Source organism: Megascapheus bottae, chromosome 7 (genome assembly GCF_031878675.1).
Source record: "Megascapheus bottae isolate mThoBot1 chromosome 7, mThoBot2.hap1, whole genome shotgun sequence".
In the NCBI taxonomy this organism is placed as follows: Eukaryota; Metazoa; Chordata; class Mammalia; order Rodentia; family Geomyidae; genus Megascapheus; species Megascapheus bottae.
Window position 1 is genome coordinate 43741577 of NC_143515.1, and position 26171 is coordinate 43767747.

A 26171-nucleotide genomic window follows, 5' to 3' on the forward strand; every position below is an offset into this window, starting at 1 on the left:
CTTTTTTAAAGTTGGGACAGGTGGGAATGCTTCCGCTCTTAAGTTACAGAGCCAAATGCAAGCTCTGTTATTCCTTTACAGTCAACCCTGATGCTTCCAGAAAGCCCCCACAGTTCTCCCCCACCGGGTTCTGGCCTGAAACATTCCTTTTCAACCTCACCCAACCCCCATCACCCAGGTCGTCCTGGCTAGCTGCCCATCCACACATTTCTGTCTGCCTTTTGAGTGTTTTCAGAAGCCCATTAAATTGTACCTTGGCAGATCAGACACCTTCACCCCCTCCCAGAGACCCAGGCAAAGGGTTATCAAATTCCTTCATCAGACAGTCAAAGCCTACATTCTTAGGTCTGTAAAGAAGCTATGCAGTTGCACAAAGGAAGATGTTAAGACTTGTAAACATGTCATAGAGCATTATAGTACGCCTGTGGGGCATGGTAAGGAACAGAGGTTGGGCGGGCCTTAACATACAAAGGCTGTCCTTTCCACAGAACTTTCTTAATGCTTCTTAGTTTTTTGGAGACAGCACAATGGGTATTAACTTTCATTAAAGGGGCTGGCTCTCATTCTTAAATTAGCTGACCCCATAGTGCTCTTTGAGTTGGCTGGGGGGGAGGATGTTTCCAATGGCTACAAAGTGAAATAGGAATGCACAGAACCCTCACCCTTTACTGGCTAGAGCAGCAAGGCTTCCTTGGCACACTGCCATTGCCCTCTAGCTCAAGGATCTTATAGCTGAGTAAGTTCCAAAGCTGAAGTTGGGGGAAAGAGCAACAGGCCTGTGTCTGCTGCCCAAAATTGGCCTGCCTGGACTCCAAATTTTTTGGCATGTTAAAAGCAATCTGGTGGGTCTTTTTTTCTTTCTACTCAATATGATTCACTCAATTTTGCCTCAGTAACTATTAGATAGTCCTGTAACTCTGGATTTTTGCTTAAGGCAAAATTAAGATGGGGTAATGGGCTGAGCAGGAAGATTTATTTGCATCTATTTTTGTTTCTTGTTTTAGACAATGGCTAGATTGGGAGGTAATTAAATGCTTCCTTCCCTCTTATCCCATCTTTGTTTCTTCTTTCTTTCCTCCTTTCCTATGTCCTTCCCTCCTCTCTTTTACTTCTTCTCCCTTCCTCACTTGCTTGCATGCTTCCTTCCCTCCCTTCCCTCCCTTCCTTTCCTTCCTTTCTTCCTTCCTTCCTTCCTTCCTTCCTTCCTTCCTTCCTTCCTTCCTTCCCTCCCTTCTTCCCTTTTCCCTCCCTCTCTTCTTTCCAGCCTTCTTTTTCATTCCCCACAGTGCCATGTGTATTTTACTGGAAATCTGGTGGCATTTAATCTACAACATGGTTCCAGACCGGAAGTATAGCTGTATGGCAGAAAAGGGGTGGGGGTCTTTTATAACATACAAAACAGGCAAACTGCTCTGGACAGAAGATAATGCAAACTAGCTTTGCTGGAAATGAGCTGAAAAAATACCTTCATTTTCTACTACAGTGAAACGCTGATAAAATCACAACTGTTAAGGTCATACAGTATATCAGGTGGAATCACAGTCTTTAGAACTCCATTATTAATGCAGACAACCTCACAATCAAAGAGGATGAGAGCACAGTTTCCAGATGCCAATGATTTGATCCTATCTTATTTGGCTGTTTACATTTAAATAATGTGACTGTATAAATTTAAATAATATAAACCACCAACAGATGGATTCTAGGGGAAATCTATGCCTTCATTGAGACCCTGGATGTACACTATATAGTGCTTTACAATTTATCTGAGCAGAGCTCATATTTTTTAAAAAAAATGGGGAGGGGGATTAAAAGAGAGAGAGACTCATTTCTTCTACCATTATGGAAATAAAAAGGCAACCGCTTTAGTTCGTGGCTGGCTGTGCCAAGGAAACATGCAGTTCTCTAACCTTTGGTACAATGTACCCATAAGGTAGCAAGCATCAAAGCATATTAAAAGATATTAACTGCATATTTGCTTATGAACAAGATAAAAAGCTGTAGGGCCTCCAGGTTCTCAAGCTGTGAGTGGAACAGCTTTGCAATTTGCCTGCAAAACTGCATTTTGATCTTAATGAATATAAAATGGCTGCCATTAAAAGTAAAACAGATTATTTCGGGTCTTCCAGGGCCCATAGCTCTTTGCTGGCCTTGGAGGGCCACTATGATCTTTCATTAAAATCTCACAGCAGGGCTCCCTCACCAGCAAATCAAGCCTTGCAGTCTAGGAGATTGGCTACATTTAAAAGTAATTTTCAGAAATCTACACAGATTTTCAATTTGGTAATGAAAGCCATAAGAGAGTGCAGGCGGCATTTTGTCGAATATTGTTACTGATCCAGTGCTCACATTCGTTAGAAATTAAACTGCCCCTTAACTATCATGCGGATGGCAGCTTGCCATGTCGGCTGCTTTCTAATCTCCATTTGTTAATGAGGAGCATGTGCTAATTGTTGTCATTCTTACCACTGAGCAATCTCTCCCTGGCAAGCAAGCATATTTTACCTGCTCAGAGGTGGGACCTTTCACTTTGTCCCCCAACCAAGCTGGAACCTAGAACTAGAGGAGATGCTGGAAGTTCAGTAAAGAGGGACAGCCTGGCATCCTTCCTTACATGATAAATACACTGGAGAAGATCTGAAATGGGGAGGAAAGGACATTTATTTTAAGGAGATTCATCCTTTTGTTTTGTTTTGTTTCTAGTCAAGTCTGTTTTCAGAAGTTCCTGTATTAGGCACTTGGGTGGAACTGTGAAGATTAGTTTGAACAAACCAACAAACTCCAAGGACAACCAAGATAAAATATCAAGTGTAGTGAAAGTGGGGGAGAAGGGGGGAAGGAGGGAGGCAAAGCTGAAAAGTCCCAGCAATGGGAAGTGCCAGGAGCCAAAGAAAGTCAAGGAAGGGAATACTCTCCAAGCTGTAAATGGATGTGAAGCTTCTTCTAGCTTTGAAAGACAAACCTGAGTCTTTTGGGGTCCCTGGGTGTTTTGGAGGTGTGGGCAGTACTACTTCTAGGATAGGTGTGTTTGCAACAATATGATTCCTATAAAGAAAAGGCAGGAGATGGGGGAGGGAGGGACTAATAAACTCCTGACATGCAATGCAGACAGACATCTAAATAAAGGCAGGCCTCTACTGTAATTATAAATGAAAACATGATTAAATAGAAAAAATTTACATAATGTACATTCCAAGACAAAGAGGGATTTCTGCTTTTATGTGTGATGCTACTTTGGTATCAGAACTAAGGGAAATTTTGTGGTTTTTTGAGAGCCTAAAAAACAAAAATGTCAAATTACGCTTCCCTTTTGGAAAATGCATTCGATAAATTTTCTTTACTTGGCAATTCTCTTTACCTGGCACCTTTAGGGAAAAGTACTTCCCTGCACTAAACTGTGATGAACAACAAGAACTGCTCTCTACTTTCTCTCTGACTGGATATAAATTCTTCCTGCTGATACAAAAAGACTAGCCATTTAAAACAGCAATTCTCCCTAGCAGCATGCTGGCAACCACGAGAGAGCATATATGTAAAAATATGTTTATTTTCAGGGGGCCAAAGCAGATGCCTCATGGCCCAATGTAAGCATGTCTTTTTTGCTCCTGGGCAGAGAAGTTCCTCTGTGTGCCTGGACTGGGCTTCTTTGGTTTCCACAAAGTACAGCTCTAATTGGGCAGGGTGTCTGTGATTTTAAGGGAATGACACAGAGACCCCTAATAAGGTGCCACTGCTGTTTTACATTAGAATTTGAGGGGGGGAAACTCAGGACAAGTCCTTGTCTTTGTGGCCTCAAGAGACTGATGGGAAATGGATACAGACAACTTCGTAAGCACTTTTGAATCTGTTCTACCTGCACTTGCCTTTCTAATTGCAAAAGGCATTCATGTAATACTTTGGGTTTTTTAAATGCCCACAGTGACATTCTAAGATATTCTGCTGAATCCTTCCAAACTAAGAAGGCTGAGATTTTCTTTTTCTTTTTCTTTTTATGTTACCTGTCGTCAGTACTCTAACATTCCTGAGGGCTTCCAGGTATGTTTTGACAAGTGAATACTGTAAGTTCTCTCGTTATCATTATAAGGGCATGTGCTAAATGGTGGGCAAAGTAATGGTACATTTCCAAATTTGATTCTCAAGTTTAAGAATATAGCATATTAATATCCCCTTAATTACTAGAATGGAGAGGAAAAATGGTTGCTAGATCATAGCAGTCTCTCTCCACATACACACACTTCTGTGTGTGTGTGTGTGTGTGTGTGTGTGTGTGTGTGTGTATGTGTACAATGTATTGTAATTAGTCACGCTCAGTTTTACTAGTTAGAAGCAAGTATAATTATTTATTTGCTTTGTTCCTGAAATGTAATCCTATGGAAACCAGAACGGTCCTTACATTGTCACTTTGACTTTATTAATTCTGTTGGGAAAATACACATTCGCACATACTCATACACACACAGCAGAGAATTATATTTTAAAAAAAGAAAGATAAAACACTTATGGCCTTGTAAAATGGCATAATAAAAGTTTCTAAATAATATTTTATTGAATTATAAACTTGTTTTTTGCTCTATCCCTATTGAGAAAAGTACAGATGAGGTATTCTTGTTTTCTATTACAATTAACTTTGTAAAATGAATATTAAGGCTAAAATGGTGATTGTTTCTGAATATACATCTCCTAAAATTTATCATTTAGTTCTTAAATATAGAACTTCAATTCAGAGTTCAAGACCTGTCTAAAATTTCACTTTGTAAGAACTTTGTGCTTATGATATGTCTCTGTTTTGATCAAGCAAAGTTTTTGTTTTGTTGTTTTTAAAATAAAATACACTAAATTGTATGCTAGCTTTTACAACCTGGTTAAAATACAACACTCTAATATATACAAATACGTTGTTACTTACTCAATAAAATGCATAGTATCAGCCACCCTAAGGACAAATGTATTTTTATTTCAAAAGTTAATTGATATAATTAATTTTTCCATAGAAACACTGCTTAAGAAATCAAATTTGTCATCAAAATTCAATGGCTTTGGCCTGGTCTATGCTACTAGAAAACAGAAAAACTATGAGCTACATGCGTGATGAGTAAAGTGAGAATGAACAAGTGACCGGTAGAAGATGTGGAGAGAGGAACATGATCTTCTTCTTTGCTGCTCAGCACTTTCTTTTATTTTTAGTCGGTTGTGAGGCTTGAACTCTGGGCCAGGGCACTGTCCCTGAGCTCTTCAGCTCAAGGCCACAGCCCTACCCACGGAGCCACAGGGCCACTTCCCGTTTCCTAGTATAGATGAATGTCTCATGGACTTTAGTTCCAGGGCTGGCTTTCAACCGAGATCCTCAGATCTCAGCCTGCAGACTAACTAGGATTACAGGCATGAGCCATGGTGCCTGGCTCCACTCAGCAATTTCTTTACCCCTCTTTTTGGGAAAAGGAGCTGGATCCTGATTCTATTTCCTATACTTCAACTGAAAAATCCTCTCCTCTATCTTCCATAATCCATTCCTCACATTCCAACTGATTTATCTAGATCCAGGGAAGGCTGAGGAGCAAGACAGAGATACAATGAAGACATCACAGTACTGGGTACTTCTGCTCTCGCTGAAGCAGAGAAGTTCAATAACACATTACTGTATGCAATGTGGACATTTAACCATAGGCAACACTCACTATAACCACAACATATAACTCTATAGGAACAGTGACAAAGAAAAGAGAATAATGAGTATGGAAAGCTATGACAGGATATGATTTGTGATTATGTTTTGGGAATTCAGACTATGGAGGAATCTGCTGATTATTTTCACGTCTGTGTTCATTCTTAAAGTCAACGTTATGCATGCTATGTTGACAGAATAGACTTCTGTCTTGAACACACTGTAAGTACACTTTGAGAGCTAATCAGTCTATGATTCTAGCTCGTTGGCTGGAGGCCAAACAAACATTGTTTTGGAGTTGGCACTGGCAATTGAACTCTGGGCTTTATTTTTAATAGACAAGTACTCTTCTGTTTGAGCCATGTCCTATCCTATAAATGACTTTTTTTTTTTTTTTTTTTGGCCAGTCCTGGGCCTGCACTCAGGGTCTGAGCGCCGTCCTTGGACTTTCTCAAGGTTAGAGCTCTACCATTTGAGCCTCAGCACCACTTCTGGCTTTTTTTCTATGTACGTGGTATCAAGGAATCGAATCCTGGTCTTCATGCATGTTAGGCAAGCACTTTACCACTAGGCCAAACTCCCAGCCCCTATAAATGACATTTTAATGGAGAAAAAAATCCAACCAAAAAATAGAAAAAAAAATATTTGAAGAGCCAGAGAACATTTTAATCTAATATCAAGAGAGTAAAAGCTTTGTACATGGTAGGATAAAGTACATTGTAGGGAGCTATTATACATAGATACTTGTATTACAACATGGAATATACCTGTGTAAAAGCAATGATAATCTCCTTCTTAGGCAACACAGAATAGGAAACATTCTCAAGACAGCCACAATAGTAAAGCTTTTCTTTTCTTTTTGTTTTTCTCTTTCTCTTTCTTTCTTTTTTTTGTATGTGTGTGGAGGGAGGGGGCATGGGACTTGAAATCTGAGCCTTGGTGCTGTTCCTGAGCGCTTCAGCTCAAGGCTACCATCCTTCCCATGGAGCCAAAGCCCCACTTCCCATTTTTCTAGTGATTAATTGGAAATAAAAGTCTCATGAACTTCAGTGCCCAGTCTGGCTTTGAACCTTGGTCCTCAGATCTCAGCCTCCTAAGAAGCTAGTATGACAGGCATGAACCACCATGCCCAGCTGGAAAAGGTTTTCTTTTATTTCTTCTCTTTTTCCTTTTTTTTTAAATTATTTTTTGCCAATCTTTGGGCTTGAACTCAGGGCCTGAGCGCTGTCCCTGAGCTTACTTTGCTTACTTTGCTCAGGGCTAGCATTCTCACACTTGAACCACAGAGCCACTTCTGTATTTTTCTTTAGTTTATTGGGGTCTTGTGAACTTTCCTGCAGGGACTGGCTTAAAATCATGATCTTCAGATCTCAGCCTCCTGAGTAGCTAGGATTACACGTGTGAACTATTGGAACCCGGATAGAAGAGTTTTACCATCCTCTTGTGGAGATGTTAGTGGAGAGAAGGACTGCGTGCAACTTACCAAGTTCATTGATTCACAGGTTTATACCTAAAAGTACAAAAGGCAATGGACTATTTCCCTGTAATGTAAGTATTAAAGATGTGGCAGGAAGGCACTCACTTCAGTAATTAATGATGCATTCTGTGTTTCTCTCCCAGAAACATGCCACTATTCATCTAGAGGCAGGCTGAGAAAGGTGAGAAGCTTAAGGGAGGTACTAAGGAGAAATGGGAAATGACTAGGTCATGCAAAGACATTGTTTTGTGAACTGTGGCTCTACAAAGGCAGAAATGTTTCTTTGTCCATTAGGGAAACTCTGTGTGGCCAAAAATCCCATAAGCAAGAAAACTGTGCTTAAACATGAAACTCCAAGCACAGAAACTAAATGAAGCATTCAAACCTGATACTAGCTGTGTCCAGAGGTATCACATTAAAGGTTATTGAATTTATAAATGTTTTAAACAGGATACTTCAAAAGAAAATACAGGAAAATGGGTAGAAAAACATGCATTGAAAAGCAATATATTTGCCCTACATGTTTGCATATTCCCATTAGCAGAATAAGAATGATATAAGCAAAGTGTATAATTTACTTTTGACAAAAGGGTTACTTTTGTTAGGAAGCTAGAAGTTTTGAAAAATTTGGAAGGAAGTGAAATGCCATTTTAGATATTCACAAACATAAAAGAATAATGATTCTGGAAATAGACATTTACCCTTAGATTTAGAAGACTTAAATCTTTAGGAATGCAGGTGTCAGAAGAGAGAAACTATAAAGATGATCCCATGACTAAATAATTTTAAAGAGAACATAAGTCTTTTAAAAATTCTGACAAAATAATCACAGATCATTTCACACACACACACACACACAAACACACACATGCACACCTTGAAAAGAACATTCTTTCTCCTCTCTTAAAGCTATTCAATACAGAATATAAAGGGCCAGATACCTAAAATGCAAGGCTGAAAACATGGTGAGGAAGCAACATTAAAAAAAAAAGTGCTGGAAGAATATTGTCAGGAGGGTTAAAGCTTGACTATAGGCTGAAAAACTGCCAAGGACCACAGAAAGCTATTTTAAGCTCTGTTTGTAAAGAAGAACAAAGGGATAGGTACATTGATTGGGGCACACAGCAAAATGTTAACAGATGTCACAGAGAAAACAGAACTATTCAACTCCTATTTTGATTCTGTGGTCTCTATCAAGAAGAATGATCTTCAAACTGGAGGGGGCAGAGCAAACAGAGTTAAGAGGGAAGGGAGGCCCAGGGTAAGTCAAGATATACTAAAGTATCATTTAGCTGCTTTAAATGAGTTCAAGGCTCCAGGCTAGACAAATTGTCTCTCAGGTTAGGGAAGAAAACATAAAAATGGCCCAGATATGTCTGTAAAAATCCTCCCAATATTTTTTTTTTTTCAGAATTGTGGTCTAATCATGGCTGACCAGGGATCAGAGCAAGCCAAAGAAAGGAAAACCTTTAAATCTGTAAAAACAGAAAACTATCCAGAACATGTCCTTAGCAAAATTATAGAAACAATGATCATACACATGAGTTATATTGAGCGGGAGTAATAGCAAATGACCTTAATCTAAAGCTAACAGGTTTATTTATAATCACACAGTTCCCTTCCTCCTTTCACCCTTCCTCCCTCCCTCTTTCCCTCCTTCTTTTCCTTCTCCCCAACTGTTTTGCTTCCTTCCCTCCTTCCAACCTCATAGTCTTCCTGTTCTTCATTTCTGGTGTTGGTTAGATGGTTTTTGTTAGGACTTTTGTTTCTTTTTCCCTTTCTGTTTCATAGTTTCAGAGAATGGCTCTTGGTTTCATCAACACATTTAACATTTCATTGCATAACATATTAGTGTACAAAAAAAGTCTGTGTAATTAGGGTGACTCAAAACTGTTTGAATAAATGTTCCCAAAGAATACTTGTTAATTAATTGGGGGCAATCTGGAGAGTTCTCTAGTGCTACGTGCCCTTTTGACTTCATGTTACCCTTTTGTTCTTTCCTTTGTTCTTTCTCTTCCTGTGCATAGCTTTGCTCTAGGACTTGCTATATTCCATGAAAATAGATGCTTTTGTGTTTGTCTCAATGAGACAGGACTGGATAGCCACTCTGTATGAAATCCACAGGCCCTGGCAAAATGTGCTAGGTCAAACCTAATAGTTTCCTTTAAGTAGCTCATAGTTTAATGAGGGAAGCAGAGTAGCAGAGTAGGTCAAAAGACCTACAGTGTAATAAAGATGTATATAAGCCTTGATTTTTATAACCTTTTGTTGGAATCTGTACTAAGGACTTTACATACTTTATCAAATTCCTTCACATACTTTATCAAATTCCCTCCGAAGTAGTATTAAAGAGCTGTGATTATCCAGTGACACAGTGATCAAGGTCAAGGCCTACAGCCCTAGGCCAAGATCAACTTCGCATAAGATAAATAGCCAGAATTCAAAGTCAGATCCATTAGATTCCAAAGCCTATGCTCTCTAATGCCCCACATCAAAGGTATATGAGTCAAGATGTAGTCCAGAATCCAGACTGACTCCAGTACCCTGAAAGACGAGTATTCTGGTGATAGAATCTATCTGGAAAGACAGAAAAGCTTGCCAGAGAGAGATACAGATGCTAGTGTTATCGTTTAGTTCCTGATTCTCCCTTGGCCCTTCCATGAACATTTGGTTCACAGAACATCGTGTCATTATGACATAGTGGAAATTTCAGTTGGTGGAGTAGAGGAAGAAGACGTCACCCTAAGTATGTCCTTAAACAAAACATTGAGATCCTGACCTCTGTCTGTCTCTGTCTCTCTCCTATCTCTCATCCTCCCTCCCCTCCATCTCAGTGTCTCACTCATCTTCCTTCCATTAGGTAACCAGTTTTTCCACCACCCACATATAATATATTGTATTGCTTTCAGCCTTTAGACAATTGACCCAAGAGATCATGGACTGAAACCTCTGAAGCCACAAACTAAAATAAGGCTTATTTTAGTTCAGATTTAGGTTCAGATTCTCTCTCTTTCTCTCTCTCTCTCTCTCTCTCTCTCTCTCTCTCTCTCTCTCTCTCTCTCTTTCTCTCTCTCTCTCTTTCCTGTGTCTGTCTCAATCATGCATATACAATAAATGTTTTACAAAGAATATGCATTATTAAAAGTATCTTGAAAATATGGTATTTCTGTGCAAATTCCTTGCTACTTTATTTTTATATGCCTTATTACCAGACTCATTCCTAATTTTCAATATTCTCTTTCTACTTCAATTTTTTCTCTATACATTCAACAGATGTGCTTCATTTTATGCATGAAATAGTTCTTGTAAAGTTGTATGATTCTTTTTTTCAGTACATGAAATATTACATTAAAGATACTTGGGAAGTTTCCTTTTAAAGGAACCTTATGCCAAATTGCTTTGTAAAACAAATAATGACCCCATAACCAATCTTTCTCGAAATCTAGATTTCCATATATCAGATTTGACTAAAAAAATAGATACATCTGTACTTTATTTTTACATCTGTCTGCTAGCTGTACTGCAACATAATAGTATGCCAATTTGAAATACCATAATTTTTATTCTTTTTCAGTTCTCACAATGCAATCTTAGAAAATGTAATATTTTTCCATATAATTCTCAAGCCTGTTTTCTTTTTCTCTGTGGAACTTTAGAACTGTCTCTCTCTACCTTCAGTGGAGGGAAGGGGGAGCATTAGAAACCTATCAAGTTAGATTGTCATCCCACTTTGAAAAAGTCTAATATGCCACATTTGGTGCAAAGAACTTTGCATTTTATCATTTAATTTCTACAACGGGCTTGTGAGGTATGAACCTTGGCCATTTTATAAATTAGTAACACAGAGAAATTGAACTTCTGTAGGCATTCAAGTAAGGTTTCAATCCATATCAACTGACTTTACTTCTCCTTCACTTTATATAAGTATAAAGTATAATTATATTTTCCCTGTTTTGACAAGATTATTGTTTCATGGCTATTGGGTTATTTACATTTTTAAAAATACAGTTGGGAGTTATCAACATTTTTCAGAAAATATTTCCTGCCGTCTTTTATATTGCCTTTGCATGCTAAGTTAGTTTCTTTTAATGTGGAGGAGCAGCTTCATAAAGGTCACATCAAGAACATGATTGCACAGACCGAAGTCAAAACCTACTTTCACATATTTTTCTTCAGAAGTGTTAGGTTTGATGCATGCCTGAAATTGTGTCCTCTTCTGAGGTGGCTATTGGAAGGATCAAGGTTCAAGGTCAGCCCATGAGAACATGTGAGGGAGACACTAGCTCAACCAAAAAGCTGGTAGATAGGTAATACCATATGCTTTTCACTCCAGCTATGCAGGAGGGATGATTACAAGGACTGAAGTCCAGACCCTATCTGTAAAATAACTAAAGGAAAAAAAAAAAAAAACAGAATTAGAGACCTGGGTCACAAGGCCTGGAGTTCAAATTCTACTGCAGCCCCTCAAATTCTACTGCAGCCCCTGACATTTTAGGTTTCACATTGATTTTTTTTTTTTTGCCAGTCCTGGGCTTGGGCTCAGGGTATGAGCACTGTCCTGGGGTTTTCTCAAGGCTAGAGCTCTACCACTTGAGCCACAGGACCACTTCTGGCTTTTTTCTATGTATGTGGTACAGAGGAATCGAACCTGGGTCTTCGTGCATGCTAGGCAAACATTCTACCACTAGGCCAAACTTCTAGCCCTCACAATCATTTTTGTATATGGTGTTAGATAAGGTCTAAATTTATTCTACTATATGTGGATATCCAGTCTTTTTCCAACAGTATTACAGAGATCATCTTTCACCTATTGTGAGTTTTTGTCAAGTCAGCCTAACTTTTGATGTATATTATAGCTACCATTGTGTTTATTTTCTTATATTTTGGAAAATAAAACTTGGTCTTACAAGAAGTTATTTCCCCTTATGGTTCAGCTCATGCAGTTACTGTATCTAACTTTGTTATTGGTATATTGTATATACATTTATTTGTTTATTTAAAATAGGGAAGGAAAGGGAAAACAAGATGATTGGGAGGGGCAAGGGAAGGGAAAGGGAGACAAAAACATGAAAAGGGGTATCAAGGTTTGAGAAGTAATACACCTACTACCTTACAAATGTAATTGTAACCCCTCTGTACATTATCCTTACAATAAAATAAATAAAAAAGAAGTTACAAAGCTTCAGGTAAATATTTGGTGGGGCAAAGTGTAATGTGTTGACATTTCAAATATATTCTAATTATTTTTCTGCTATCATCTCTCTGAGCCAGAGAGTACTGTAGTCATTTCTGGCCTTAGTTTGTTATCTGTGGAAAACTGACCAACACCTACATTTCACTGACATGCTAGGACAAGACACTCTTGTGGATGCCCTACTTTCCCTTATTTGTTTGTAAATTTTTCTGATTAGAAAGTCAAATTCAGGCTAACAGTATGCGTAGTACAAGGCAACATTTTAACTAGTAAACTAAGCATTTAGTACTTTGTAAAAAGAAAATGGAAACTACAATTCATTCTACCTTCATGGCTGCTATAGCTTGGGATGCTCTCCTTAAGCAGCTTTGTTTCAAAAACCAAAGGTCAGGCTAGCACAATGGTTCACGCCTGTAATCCTAGCTACTCAGGAGTCTGAGTAGCTAGGTTTAAAGCCAATCGTAGCACTAAAGACTGTGAGACTCTTATTTCCAATTAACGACCATAAAAACAGAAGTGACTCTGTGGCTCAAGCAGTAGGGAGGTAGCCTTGAGCTGAAGAGCTCAGGGACAATACTCAGGTCCCGAGTTCAAGTCCCAAAACCCGACAAAAGAAATATCTTTTATCAGTGGCAAAAGTAATTGAGTAAAGCAACTATAATTTGAGATCTAAGAGGAAAGATTCAGGTCTTTACTGATTTGGCCATACCTCTGGATTAAAAAAATAAAAAAAGTGTGAAGAGATTCAGAAACATAAGCCCCAGATGACTCCATCCCAGGAACTTAGGCCACAGCCAACACCTGCTTTGTTCCCAGCACCTGCATGAATCAGCCTTCCTAACTTTTCCATTCACCAAAAATAAGAAAACTGAGCTTCTGATCGCTTCTCTTTTACTTCTTTTCTTTTATGATCAAGGTGACTTATAAACAGCTGCAATAAAAATGATTTTTTTCTATAAGTGTCTTCTCAATAATATCTCTGAAAAAGCAGAGAGGCTAAAAGATACATGACATTCCCAGATTTTTGCCCCTCGAGCCACAAAAATGCACACAAGCAATTTCTTCATTTGACCAAAATGAATGGTCATCACAAAAACAAATGTAACTTTGGTATCCCTGATTGGGCTGAGACAGCTTAAGGGCTCAAACTTAATAGACTTTTTCTGACCGATTAGGATCTCGGCACAGCCTGCATCATTCTGTCAGAGCCGATAGCCACTTCCAAACCACAGGCACCAAACTGCCCTTGATCTGTGACCTTAGAAGACAAAATAACAGACTATGGAATATCACATGTCTCCCAAGGAAAGAACTTTGAAGACTGTGCATTTTGCTTGGTGGTCTTTTACAAAAGACAATTAAGCATTAAGAATAGATTGGGGCTTCAATAAAATGCTTAGCAGTAAAAGCACATTTTTGTATTCCAAAGGTCCAAGAAAATCTGTCCCTAAGAAGGGATTAACTACTATCAGATGATTTACGACTGGATTAATGATGTTTCTCATTCACTGTATTTATAAGAAAGAGACAGGAAAGAAGAACAGGAATCCTTTAAAGAACAGATAAGTGATTTCTATAAACCTTAAAATCTAAAAGAAAACACATTTTTGCAAAAAGAGAGTGCTTATAATATAATTTTTATTTATAAAACCTTAATTGAGATGTGATTTTCCTTATAAAAGGCCTATATTTCAGGTAAATTACTAGTAACATAGTCTGTCAGCTATGAGGAGAGAGAGAGAGAGAGACAGAGAGAGAGAGAATATGTGTGAGACAGACAGAAAGAGGGAATCTATTATATCAATGTTTTAAATTCCTCCAACTCTTTTAAACCATTCTTTATTTTTAGACAATTGTTTTTGTAATAGATATACCAAAGGTGATCATTTTATTTTATTGCTAGTCATTGCTGAGTGAAATATTGTGCCAGATGAAAGTAATTACTGTGGCTCTATTACTTTTCTAACCTGTTCTGTGTTGGATATCAAGTACTCATAGTATAAAATTCTTTCACCCTGTTTAAAGAAAGAGTCATATGCTGTTATGCTCTGACCTTACTTACATAAAGACATTCAACAGTTATGCTATTTCTTTTTTTCATTTATTATGTATATCTTTGCATCTTCAGAGGTTGCAAGAACATTCTAACCTTGTGTGGAAGTATAGTTTAAAAAATACTGAACAATGCAAGTTTTATAGTACAATGTTTGTACAAGTTTTATAAGAACAAGTTTTATAAGCAAGGACATAAAACAATTCATTTTAAATCAATAATAAATTACAGAGGTTATATAATACCCAAGTAAAGAAGAATGGATATAAGGGCAGAAAGAGAAGGAAGGAAGGAAGGAAAATCAACAAACCAGGGTCAGTATCAATATGCAATTTTGACAGCAAATACTTGGCCAACATTACACGGGGTGAATCTTTTTGTATTTGAAATCACATTCTACCTCTCTCCTGTTCTCTAGAATTCACCCAGATCAAAAGGCACTCTACTTGATGCTTTAACTTGAAAAATATGGACAAAGGAAAAGATTACTGAAAATCAGTGGTATCTGTTAGCTTTCTATTCTGTCTAACTACTTAATCATTTGCCATACTCTATTAGTGGTTTCCTAGCCTAAAGTTTTTCAGCCAAACAGAACAGTAGTATTGGACTCTGAAACACAAATGACAGGAAGATCTGTAGAGCCATATCAGATGAATTCCAAAAATTGAGAAAAGAAATGTTGGCTCCTATGCTTTTTCTTTTGCAAATACACTTCTTCCATCCTTCCCTGTAATCTGATGCACCAAAATCCTACCTGTTCCTCTGAGTTATCCTTTACAATGTCACCACCTCTCCACAGGGATTTGATATTAATCACATCAGGCAAAAGAAGGTACATTCGAGCTGCCAAATGCAGAGAAAAGTCATACTTTCAATGGTATGTATGGACATCAATGGTCCAAACACACTTTCTGCAAGGCCTTTGAGAGGCAAGTTCTCATCTGTTGGCAGGGAGAGAAACATACTACAAGCTGTGCATTGGTAGCGCACAGCTACCAGAGAACCAGAGGAACATAATGAATTTCAGGCGCATGCAGGTAAAGGTAGTGAGCTCTTATCTCTGAAACAACAGGACTGGGGCATGGCTGTAAGGAGTCTGGTTCAGTTGGTGTTGCAGTAAAAGGTAACCTTGCCACACAACAACTTTATGGGGTTTGACCTTAAATTAGTCAAATGCTTTCTGATATTCACCTCTCTTTCTCTCTCCCTCTCTCTGCCTCTCTCTCCCTCTCTCCCTGCCCCCCCCTCTCTCTTTTTCTGTCTGTCTTTCTCCTCCCCCCATCTCATGTGTGAGTGTGTGTATGCCAGTACTGGCGCTTGAACTCAGGGCCTATGTTTTGGCTTGTAGTGTTTTCTCTCAAGAGTGTTACTCTACCATTTGAGTTACAGTTCCACTTCTGAGTCTTTGGTGGTAACTTAGGGAAAGGAATATTTCATGGCCTTTCCAATCCATGCTGGCTTAGAATCATGGCCCTAAGATCTAAGCCTTCTAGAGTGGCTAAAGGCATGTTACCAGTGCCTGGTCATTTCTTTATTTTTTAATGGAAGGCACATATGTTATCTATCATATGTCAAATTTTGCAAAAATACTAGTTTATTGGAATCTTTCCAGTGCTACTGTTAATAATTCTGAGAGTTGTGTCCATTGTGGAGATAAACAAAAACCTTAATCCCAAACTAGATAATAGACACTTCTGTTCAATCTTCCTAAAAGTACCCAGTGCTTTCCATACTTCCAAAATATCAAAACCATGCTGACAATTCATAAATAAACATGGAAGGCTCTTCTTGAATCCTCTGTTTGGTGAGAAACGATGCTTTAAAGGGTGATCGGTCACAGGCACTATATTTTATGAAGTTCACTTGGTTCTATGCCAAAATCACATAAAGTGAACAAGTGTAAAATTGTTTCAGTCTGCAGGAATTAGGACACTGCTTCACCTGAAGCTTTACAAAAAAGTTGTCTCAAATCTGCTCGCTCTGACAACTATAGCAAGCCCTGTTGGCTACAAAACTCCACACAGTTCCAGCCAGAAAGTTATGTTTATTTATAATCTTAGGCAAGGCTGGGGTTGAAAGTTGCCCTGCTTTTGGAGCAACCCTGAGAGGATGTGAAGAGCAGAGAAGATAGTCTCAGGTTAAGGACATGGCCTGAAGAAAGGAAGGAGGAAGAGGAAGAAACAGGAAGCAGAAGTCAGATTGTGTCACAGAGGCATGGGCTATTCAAACACTTCATTCATCGTACTGACTAAGTGCTCCAAACAGGTGAAGGCATGATTTGGAGAGGCGACCACTGACACCTGGGAACTACTACAGGCTTCATTTAGTGATTTAGTGATGTAGCAAAGAAGCTTGAGTTCCAGGGAGGTAAAGGAGAAAGTGAAGGTAAAAGGACAGGCAAGTACACCCATGTCCTTTGTGACAATAGGAAGTAATAGTTCCTTGAAAAGCCAGCAAGGCCAAGCAAGAGACTTAATTCAAAGTGCAAATGATTTGCGTAGGAAAACATTGAAGATCATTTTCTCTCCTCAGTGAAAAAGGAAAAAAATAGTTGCAGAACTAAATAAGAAATAGCTTTTAAACATTTAACAAGTCATAAAATATTATGATATGCGTAAGGTGGAAAATTTCAATGAAACAAAGCAGTATTGTGAATAATATTCTTAGCAGGTGCATTTGCAGTTTACAATAGTTCTTTTCATATATCCTTCAAAAGTCCTATGAGGTAGATCTTATTGTTATTTTCATTGTACCAATGAGAATAATCAATCTGCTCTGGGGTGTAATTAGTGGGATAGATTCTAGGTCTGTATTTTTCTGATGCTTTCTCACCCCCTATTTCCATTCTATACCAAATTAATTCTATCATAGAAGATACAACTGATACCTCTGTACAAGAATTTAGAGGAAAACAGATTGCTTAAAAGAAGTGTGCATGCACAATAAAATGAAATTAAAAATAATAAAATGTGCACAGACTTTTCTGTGTATGTATCTATGTCTCTTGCAATCACTCAGCTTAGCTTTATCTGATGGCTGTTAAGCAGCCACCAATAGGCTCTAAATTGCTTTTTCCTATTCTGGTACTTCCAACTGTAAAAATTACATCATTTCCCTGTCTGTCCAATGCTAGAACAGTCATGAACAAGTATACATCTACTCACTTCTCCAAACTTGCTCTTCTCCCACACATCCACACAATTCATCTTCACAGAGAAGTGGCATTCCCTCTATATGTTAAGAGTACACGCTGTGGGTCTGGTAGAATAATCATGTCAACTTATTCATACTTTAAGAAAACCCTCTGAAGTATGATTTTTATAAAGGATAATTAAGCAAGCTAATATAGTGATTGTAGAATACACAATAAGAATATGTAGTAAAATATCAGCTTTGTGCAATGCAGAACTGGTGGTATTTCAGGAGATTAACAATTATGATCACCAGTCCTCTTCTGATTCTATAATACTCCACACAATCTTTTTTAAATTACTTTATTAACCTTTCCTCCTAGCACAGAAGTGCCCGATTATAGATAATATTTCAAAATCATCTGAGGTGTAAGTGTGTTTGATTTGCTCGGTAATTATTTGTCTACTTTATTACATTGGCCAAGCACACAAGCTCCTTGACCAGCTTTATTTCAAGTCCAGTTAAGAACAGGGTCATATCATTTTGTGGATCACTCCCTTTGGGCCCCGACGTACATGAAATTTTCATATTGGAGATGGGGATGGTGCGTGGAAAATCGTACATTTTAAACATAGAGAAATCATTTGCTGCTCTATCATTAAAGGTTTAAGGCCTTGGGCTTAATGGAAAAAAAATGTTGTTCACAAGTGAGAGGATAGTGTTTATTCCCCAGGACAGTGTTCCCGCATGACTGGAACACAGGGCATTTAAATTAGAGAATGCAAATGTCCCTCGATGAAGTCTAAAAGCACATCCATCACTCACACTCTTCTCCTGGCCTTACCCAGGGTCTTTATCTTCTGTCCCTTGTCATGCATACTTACCCAGGACAACACTCCCCGCTTTTGATCTGAATTCTGAATGCACTTGGGGCATAGGCTGATTCATGGAGGCATAAAAGGACTGGGAGGGGACACAGATAGAGGAGATCACAAATCTTATCCTCTTAACAGGGATCTGGAGAAAAGAGGCAACCAACCGGAAACTACCCTGGATTTTGTAGACAAAGTTGGCCTGTTCCCACTTTACAACTCTGTGGCAAAGGAAATGGATACTTCGGTGTTCTTAGAGATGAAACATGTAATGGGATAAAACAAAGCACAGTGCTTACTGAGGAGGACCACTGTCAAGATAAAAGCAGGAAGCCATAGAACCCTGTTGATTGCCCACAATCAACAAATCCTAAGATTTCCATATGTAGCAGGATACCAAGGGCTCTGTTAGTAATACAGGAACACATTGGTCAGCTCATTCACCCATGGAATTACAGTGTGAGGTATGGATGCCCGTATTTTAGACCCAAACTGAGCATAAAAAAAGAGAAAGAAAAAGAAAAACACAAAGTAAAATCCAGTGTCAGCACAAAGTTGACAGCAAATGATTATAACAGCTTCGAAGCTTGAAAAAGAGTGTAAATAACTCGGATCCCCTGCGGGTTCACTCAGCCTGCATACATAACAAGCGTGATGGACAGTCTCTCTGGTACAGTCAGAATGAGGCACTGGGAAGATGCAAAATTTCCGCCAGCAAAGAGCCTTCACTGTCACCTTCCTGACTACATCAGCTCCGTTCATACAGGGGGGAAAAACAGTATAGGAGGTGTGCCTTTGGAAAGCCAAATTGCTCTTTGCCTAGGAAGCAGGAATGTTAATTACAGGCTTTTCTGTGTTTATCAAGGCTGTGCAACCCCACTAGCTGGGGCATTTTGGGAACACTGGCTCTCTCTGATCTTCTGGTCCACAAAAGATTTCTATTCAGCATGACCCTGCTTTTTTAGAGAATGGAAAAAATAAAGTCAAAGGGAAAGAAAAAAGGTCCTTCATCTCCAGTGGAATGAGTGAAACTTAAAAGAGTGCTTTTGAATAAAATTAAATTTTCTTCTCTTTCTGTAGATGTGTAAACATACTGCTACCTGCATCTGACAACAAATGGTTTTCAAATACTCAGAAAGGACAAGTGAGTCATGGCTGTGGCCTTCAGCCCCAGGTGACAGACATACAGCAGCATTGAAAGTGCATACCCTCCACATCACTTGCTCCTTATAAACTCAAAGGGAGAAAAGAAAGCAGCAAGGTCCTCAGTATCTCCCAAGCTAACACTCCACAGGTTTGCAATTCATTTATAAGAGAATTAATCAATTAGCAAATGATGCCTTCCCCCTTTGTTATGTATGCAGCAGCAAAATTGCCTCTCCAAATGAAATGGCAGACCACTTGTATGGAAACTTTGCCCTTCAAACACATTGGTCTTATTTATCTGAATTGAGCAGATGCTTTGCAGTGCCAGCCCATTGTAACTGGACTGTTTGCTATTAGAACCTGAGTAAGATTTAAGCTAAGCAGAAGAGCATAAATATGACATCCTATAGACATTCATGATGATCAACTGTGCTGTATCATCGCCAGCCAATGCTACTTATTTATATAGGAAAAGAAGGCGTGAATCCACTTGACATTGCTAAAAGGGGACCTATTGTCACCGGAAGGACAGGGAGATGGGATGTACAACAGTCGCTGGTTCTAGAGTACAACTCTGGGCTGTTAATGTGCAATTAATTTGCTATACTGTATAGACCTTGTTTGCAGGCTTAACGCTTCTCATTTCTTTCTGAGCTCCATATTCTAACTGGCATCTCTTTGGGAAACAAAGGTATCAAGCAGCTTTTGCTTAAGGTGTTTATCACATCTCCCAGACAGCCATCACTGAGGGAGGTGTAGGTCTGACAGAGTGATGATCCTACTCTGATGTTAACCTTGGTCAAGAGAAGACAAGGCTATAAAACCCTTTATCTTTGAGGGCCATTGGTATCTTGTCTATAAAATACGAACTGAACCAGGCAGCCAGGCAAAGCAATGTGAACCTGTAATTACAGCGAATGGGAAGCTGAGACAAGAGGATCATGTGTTTCAAGGCCTAGTCAGGGTTACATAGAGAGATTCAGCTCCTCTTTCACAAAAAATGTAAACCACGTGATTATTTTTTGGTGCCTGGTATAGCTATCATATTGTGAAACTCCATATATTTTTGCTGCCTAGTGGGATAACAGAAAACATCTTCTACTGTAGCCAGTGGTCTAAATCTTTTAGAAACAAAGAAAATTCCCAGAACCATTGCACACATTTCAACATCCACATGAACAGAAGAGGCTGTTTCTGTTGCTGAATTTTTAGGTCAATAATTATGTGTAAAATTACTCCTTTGTGCACAGAACAAAGGCATTTGGTCCACTTGTATAGGTGAGAAAATGGGTCAGCTATGTAACACTGAACCCCAGGTGTTCATGGGGGCAGAAAACCCCCAATCGTCTGTCTACTGCTTCCCTAAGGGACCTTGCAGTGCACTCAGAGCCTTGTGTTGTCCCTTGTTTACCTGCCAGGGAATCTCATAATAAAAGATCTACAAGAAAATTCCTGTCTGTTGAGGAGACTTAAGGACAAAAAAATAAAGCATTTGAATGAAACTATTAGAGAAAATATTAAAGAAAGATCATTATAATAGGAATGAACAAATACCCTTTAAAACAAACAAACCAAACCCAAACCTTACTGCTTTTCTTTAAAATCTTTCTCAAAAACAACAATGAAAGAATGGTCAAATGTAAACAGAAACAAACTTCACTTGTTAGCCATGCTGAGAAAAGCTGGGTTTGTTCACGTGCAGAAATCAAAAGCACAACCTTGAGTCTTGAAGGCATTATTTCTTGGCAAAATTAGCATAACCCAGCACATCAGAGTATTAAAATTTAAAAAGGATTTCAAACTGTCCTAGTATCATGTCACAGATATTTTTTTATTGGTTCGGCAGCCTAGGTGTAATTGTATCAATATTTTAATGCTTGATGCATATTGCCTGTGATATATTGCTTGCATAAATAAAAAGCACCAATATTCAATTGCCAATGAAATAATCACACGCCCTAGATCTTTATTATATCATGCATTATTTAATTATAATAATCAGAGTTCTTTTGAAGGTAAAACAAGATTAAAAAGGTTTTGTTTTATTGGATCTATATATTTGATTTAAACTTTACATGTTAGCTTTACATTAAGAATTTATAAGGCATCAGTTCAAATGGTGCTATTATAAGAGTTTATTTCTTTTATAATTAGTACAGTACTCTTAAAGTACTCTGACTATGAGAGATAATATTTCAGTATTTTAATGAGCTTTTAAAGTATAATTGATGCAACAATCATTGAATTACAAAATTCCACCTGAAGAATAATGAAAGAAACATTTTAATGAGAAATTTAATCATTATTATCAATGATCTACTAACTGCCATTTACTGACATTTAAAAGCTTAATAGCAGAAAACTGTATTTTCCTACATCTGTATCAACATCGATGGCGATTACTCTTCTGTTATTCTGATCTCCCAGGTTAACTTTCTACCATCACTAATTTATTTATAAATTTGAGGAAACTTTCCTTAACCTACAGTTGTCAGCTCCTTCCAGAAAGTGTGGGGCTTGACACTTAGAGGGATAATTTAAATAAATTAGCCCCTTTTCCAGCCTTCAGCAGTTTTCAGCATAAAAGGGCTCTTTCTTGTGAGTATTCATGCTTGCATCAGCTTGATTTTGATGAATGCCCCTCGAATTCCCTGATAGTACCTTAGACAGAAAGATCTTAGACCAGTGTCAACAAGGGTTTATTAAAGGTCCTTCATTTCAAGCACACATCAGCATTCTGCAGTTGATATGCGGGCATATGTAAGAGGAGACCACTGCAGCTTTGTCAAGTTCCTAGGCTCGGTTTTACTGACTGCTTGGTAACTTCCATACCAAGGAGAGAAAGTTCAGAATTGAAAAAAATGTAGTGAATGCTCTAACAGAGTTTTGAAGATACTGGTACTTCTCCAAGATAATCCCCACCCAAGTTGGAGTTTAATAGCTTAGTGAAGGTCAGAATTTCAAGACCAGTTTAGGTTAGGTACCAGTGACTCAGACCTGTAAACATAGCTACTCAGGAGACTGAGAAATGAGAATGGCAGTTCAAAACTAGCCTTGGCAGAAACATCTGTGATATTCTTTTTTTTTTTTTTGTGGGTCATGGGCCTTGAATTCGGCCTGAGTACTGTCCCTGAGCTCTTCAGCTCAAGGCTACCACCTTATCCCTGGGTCTGGGCATTGTCCATGAGCTCTTCAGCTCAAGGCTACTGCCCTACCCTTGAGCCAAGCCCCACTTCTCATTTTCTAGGGGTTAAGAGTCTCGGGTCCTTTTGTGCCCAGGCAGGCTTTGAACCTTGATCCTTGGCTCTCAGCTTCCTGAGTAGCTAGAATTAGAGGCGTGAGCAAGTCTGTGATATTCTTATCTCCAATTAACCACCAAAAAGCAAGAAGTGGAAGCATGGCTTAAGTGGTAGAACACTAGCCTTGAGGAAAAGCTAAGGGACACTGCCCAATCCCTGAGTCCACACTCCAATGCCAACCCAGAAACAAAACAAAACAGACAAGCCTTCCAGCTCAAAGTTGAGGGGCATTCATTCAAGTCAGCAGATGCATGGCTCTTGAGTTAGGACTAATGAAGGGAATTCTGCCTGTAAGTTTTGTTTTAAACACTTGTACCAGGTGTCAAGGTGCTTTGCTGTTACTGTAATGATCAAACATTCCCATAGCTGTTATTCAATCTTGAAGACAGAAAGGGAGTTAGAACCACACAGTTATGAAACCAACATGCAGTGAGATCTTGCATTAAAAACAATATATATTATAACTATATAAATTAAAGGGTTTTATCATGACATTTCCACAGATGCATATGTTTTACCTTGGTCATATTCAGTTTACTTTTCTGCCTTTTCTTATTCCTCTATCCTCTTTTCTCCTTCAATATCACTAAAAGACCCTTTTTTATTTCAAGTCCTCCTCATCTCTGCCTAGAATCCACATATGAAGAAAGAAACAGTGGTAATTTGTTATGTTTGAAAAGGAAGGAACGAGAGAGAAAGAAAGAGATAGGAAGAAGGGAGAATGGGAGAGAGAGAGAGAGAGAGAGAGAGAGAGAGAGAGAGAGAGAGAGAGAGAGACAAAGAAAGGGAGGAGGGGAGAGAGAAAGAGAGAAGGAGAAAGAAAGAAAGAAAGGAAACAGAAAAGCAGAAGTAGATATATGGCTAAAAATAAGAAGGGTATTATCAGAGAAGCTGAGGCAGGATTATCCATCAGAATTCTTTTATGAAAGCAATATTTAGATAATGTTATTCAACTGAGGAATAATGTATGGAAGTACCCTGAACCAGACTATATGAGCCCCCAAGTTCACATTAATATACACTTATTCACCTTCTAATAGAATTATAGTAATATCCATGCAATAGAGCAGCTTACCTAAATTAGTCTCAAATGAAGAAGTCTAGCTTTCTCTAAAATAAATAAATTAATAGTCATAATCATCATCATCATTATAATGTGAATGACAAAACCAATGCAAAATAAAAATGGAGTGCTTTCTGGAATGTGGAAGAACTTTGCCTCCAGAGAGGATAATGGAGGGAGCCCCAGAACAATCAAGAGCTCTCCTCAAATAGCAACAGTGATAAAGGGCAGCCACATGAATTGTATGATAGTCTTGGATGCGATTTAATTTCATCAAAAGTGTGACAAAATATGCTGGTATTCAAGTATGCCATTAATGTAAAAAAAGGGGGCAGAGAGGTGGAAACAGGGAAGAAGCAGCATAAAAGCTAGTTCAAATGAATGGCACTGTTTGAAAAAAATCGTCAGTATTCTGATAAACATTTAATGATTCTCTTTCCCTCTCATCATCTTGTCTTTATCCAGTAGACTGCAATCCCTAAGACCAACTCATCCAGTTAGCAAGCCAGATACAGATGTTACTCCACAAAAATGCACTTATAAAAGGATCCAGCTACAGGTTGGGAGGAGAGCGAAAGATGAAAACCATCAAGAGGCTTGAAGTGGGCAAACAATGGGGCAGCAACATGCTGCAGCAAAGGTAGTCAATGATGGCTTCTTCCAACAGCAGCCAGGCCCAATCCCAGTTCAAGAGATGAACCAATCACATGATTCTCAGAAAGGAGATTAGATCCGATGAATTCAAGTGCATTCAGTGAATATGTTTCCCTTCTTTTGCTATCATTGAGTAAAACACTTTTCAGTTTTGAAAAATGTGAGCTGTGGCTTAGTGGTAGAGGGTTTTCCTAGCATGCATAAAGCTTTGAGTTTGATTCCTCAGTACCATGTAAATGGGAAAAGCCAGAAGTGGTGCAGTGGCTCAAATGGTAGAATACTAGTCTTGAGCAAAAGAAACTCAGGGACAGTGCCCAGGCCCTGAGTTCAAACCCCAAGACTGGCAAAAATAAAAATAAAAGTAAAAAATTAAAGCACTCTAAGATCTCACTTAAATATGAGTCTACCTAAAGCTGTGGATTCCCTTATTTAGCATATCATTCTAGTTTTGAAAACCCTATTTAAAATGTACACACTTATATTCATAGTTTACACACACACACACACACACACATCTTTCCTAGATTTGGCCATTCCCAGAGCACTGAGAGAAACCTAATGCCACTTAACCTTGTCTGCAGGGGAATATAGCTATCTTTGATGGCCTGTCTAGTGGGTCCTCACACTTGTGGCTACACCCTTTTACTGTCACCTGAAACCCATTGCTAGGTACCTTGAAAAAAATGTTTATAAAAGAGTCGGAGATACATGTGCTGGCTCCGTGAACTATGTCAACAGATCTGTGCTCCTACTCTCTTGTCAAAGACATGGAGAACCGTAGCACTGGCCTTGGTTGGCATCAACTATTAGGGGGGTACATTCAAGAGGTAAGGCAGGCATCAGATATAGGGAAGATAAATGCTTTCTTGACAGATTTGAGAACTGTCATCTTTATAGGCAGAAGCAGGAGACATACATGTAGGAGAGGACAAAGAAGAAATCTATAGTAAGAGCACCACTTTATTAAAAAGCGGCTTCCCAGAACTTCCTGGTAGCAGAAATGTAAGGAAGCCTAAAATGATCAGGAGATACATGCAGGCAGAGGGCCGTTGGTTGACAGCTACTGTAGTATGGACTGTCCTGCAGACACCTGGAAGAGCAGCATGTTTGGAAATGTGTGGAGATATGGCTCTAATAGCCCTCGAGCAGAAACATTCATTTCAATCTAAAAATAAAAAGGGTGATTTTTTTTTCCTTTTCCCTTCTCAAATCTGACATTCATTTCAGTGTTAACATCCAAGAGCCTTTCAAAACACGGTGTGAGGACTTAATTCTGTCTTTTATAATTGCTAAAACTTTTATTAAAAAATGTTTAGTCCTAGGCTCTACACATCAGTCAGACAAAATTGAGTGACACATTTTAAAAAGCAAATGATCCTGTGAAATGTCAGACCCAGGAACAATTTTGAAGCTGCAGTTGGTAAAAATCAGACAAAAAGAAGTACTGCATACAGGCAGTCAAACTTCTTAACCAAGTCTTTTCTTACATGATTTTTGTAGTCAAATTTATTTGCTTGTCATTCATATAAAGCCTTTGGGCTGCTAAGCAAAACTTATGTCCATTTTTATGCCTTGACTTTTATTGTAAGGACCTAGTATGGACGAAGTCCAAAGGTAGC

At 38.5% G+C, this 26171-nt stretch overlaps 1 long non-coding RNA gene across 1 annotated transcript in view; it reads right to left on the bottom strand.

The window, feature by feature from the left end:
- The window catches only part of LOC150060712 (uncharacterized), a 140163-nt gene that overhangs the window by 34970 nt on the left and 79022 nt on the right, over positions 1–26171 (bottom strand). The window lies entirely within an intron of this gene.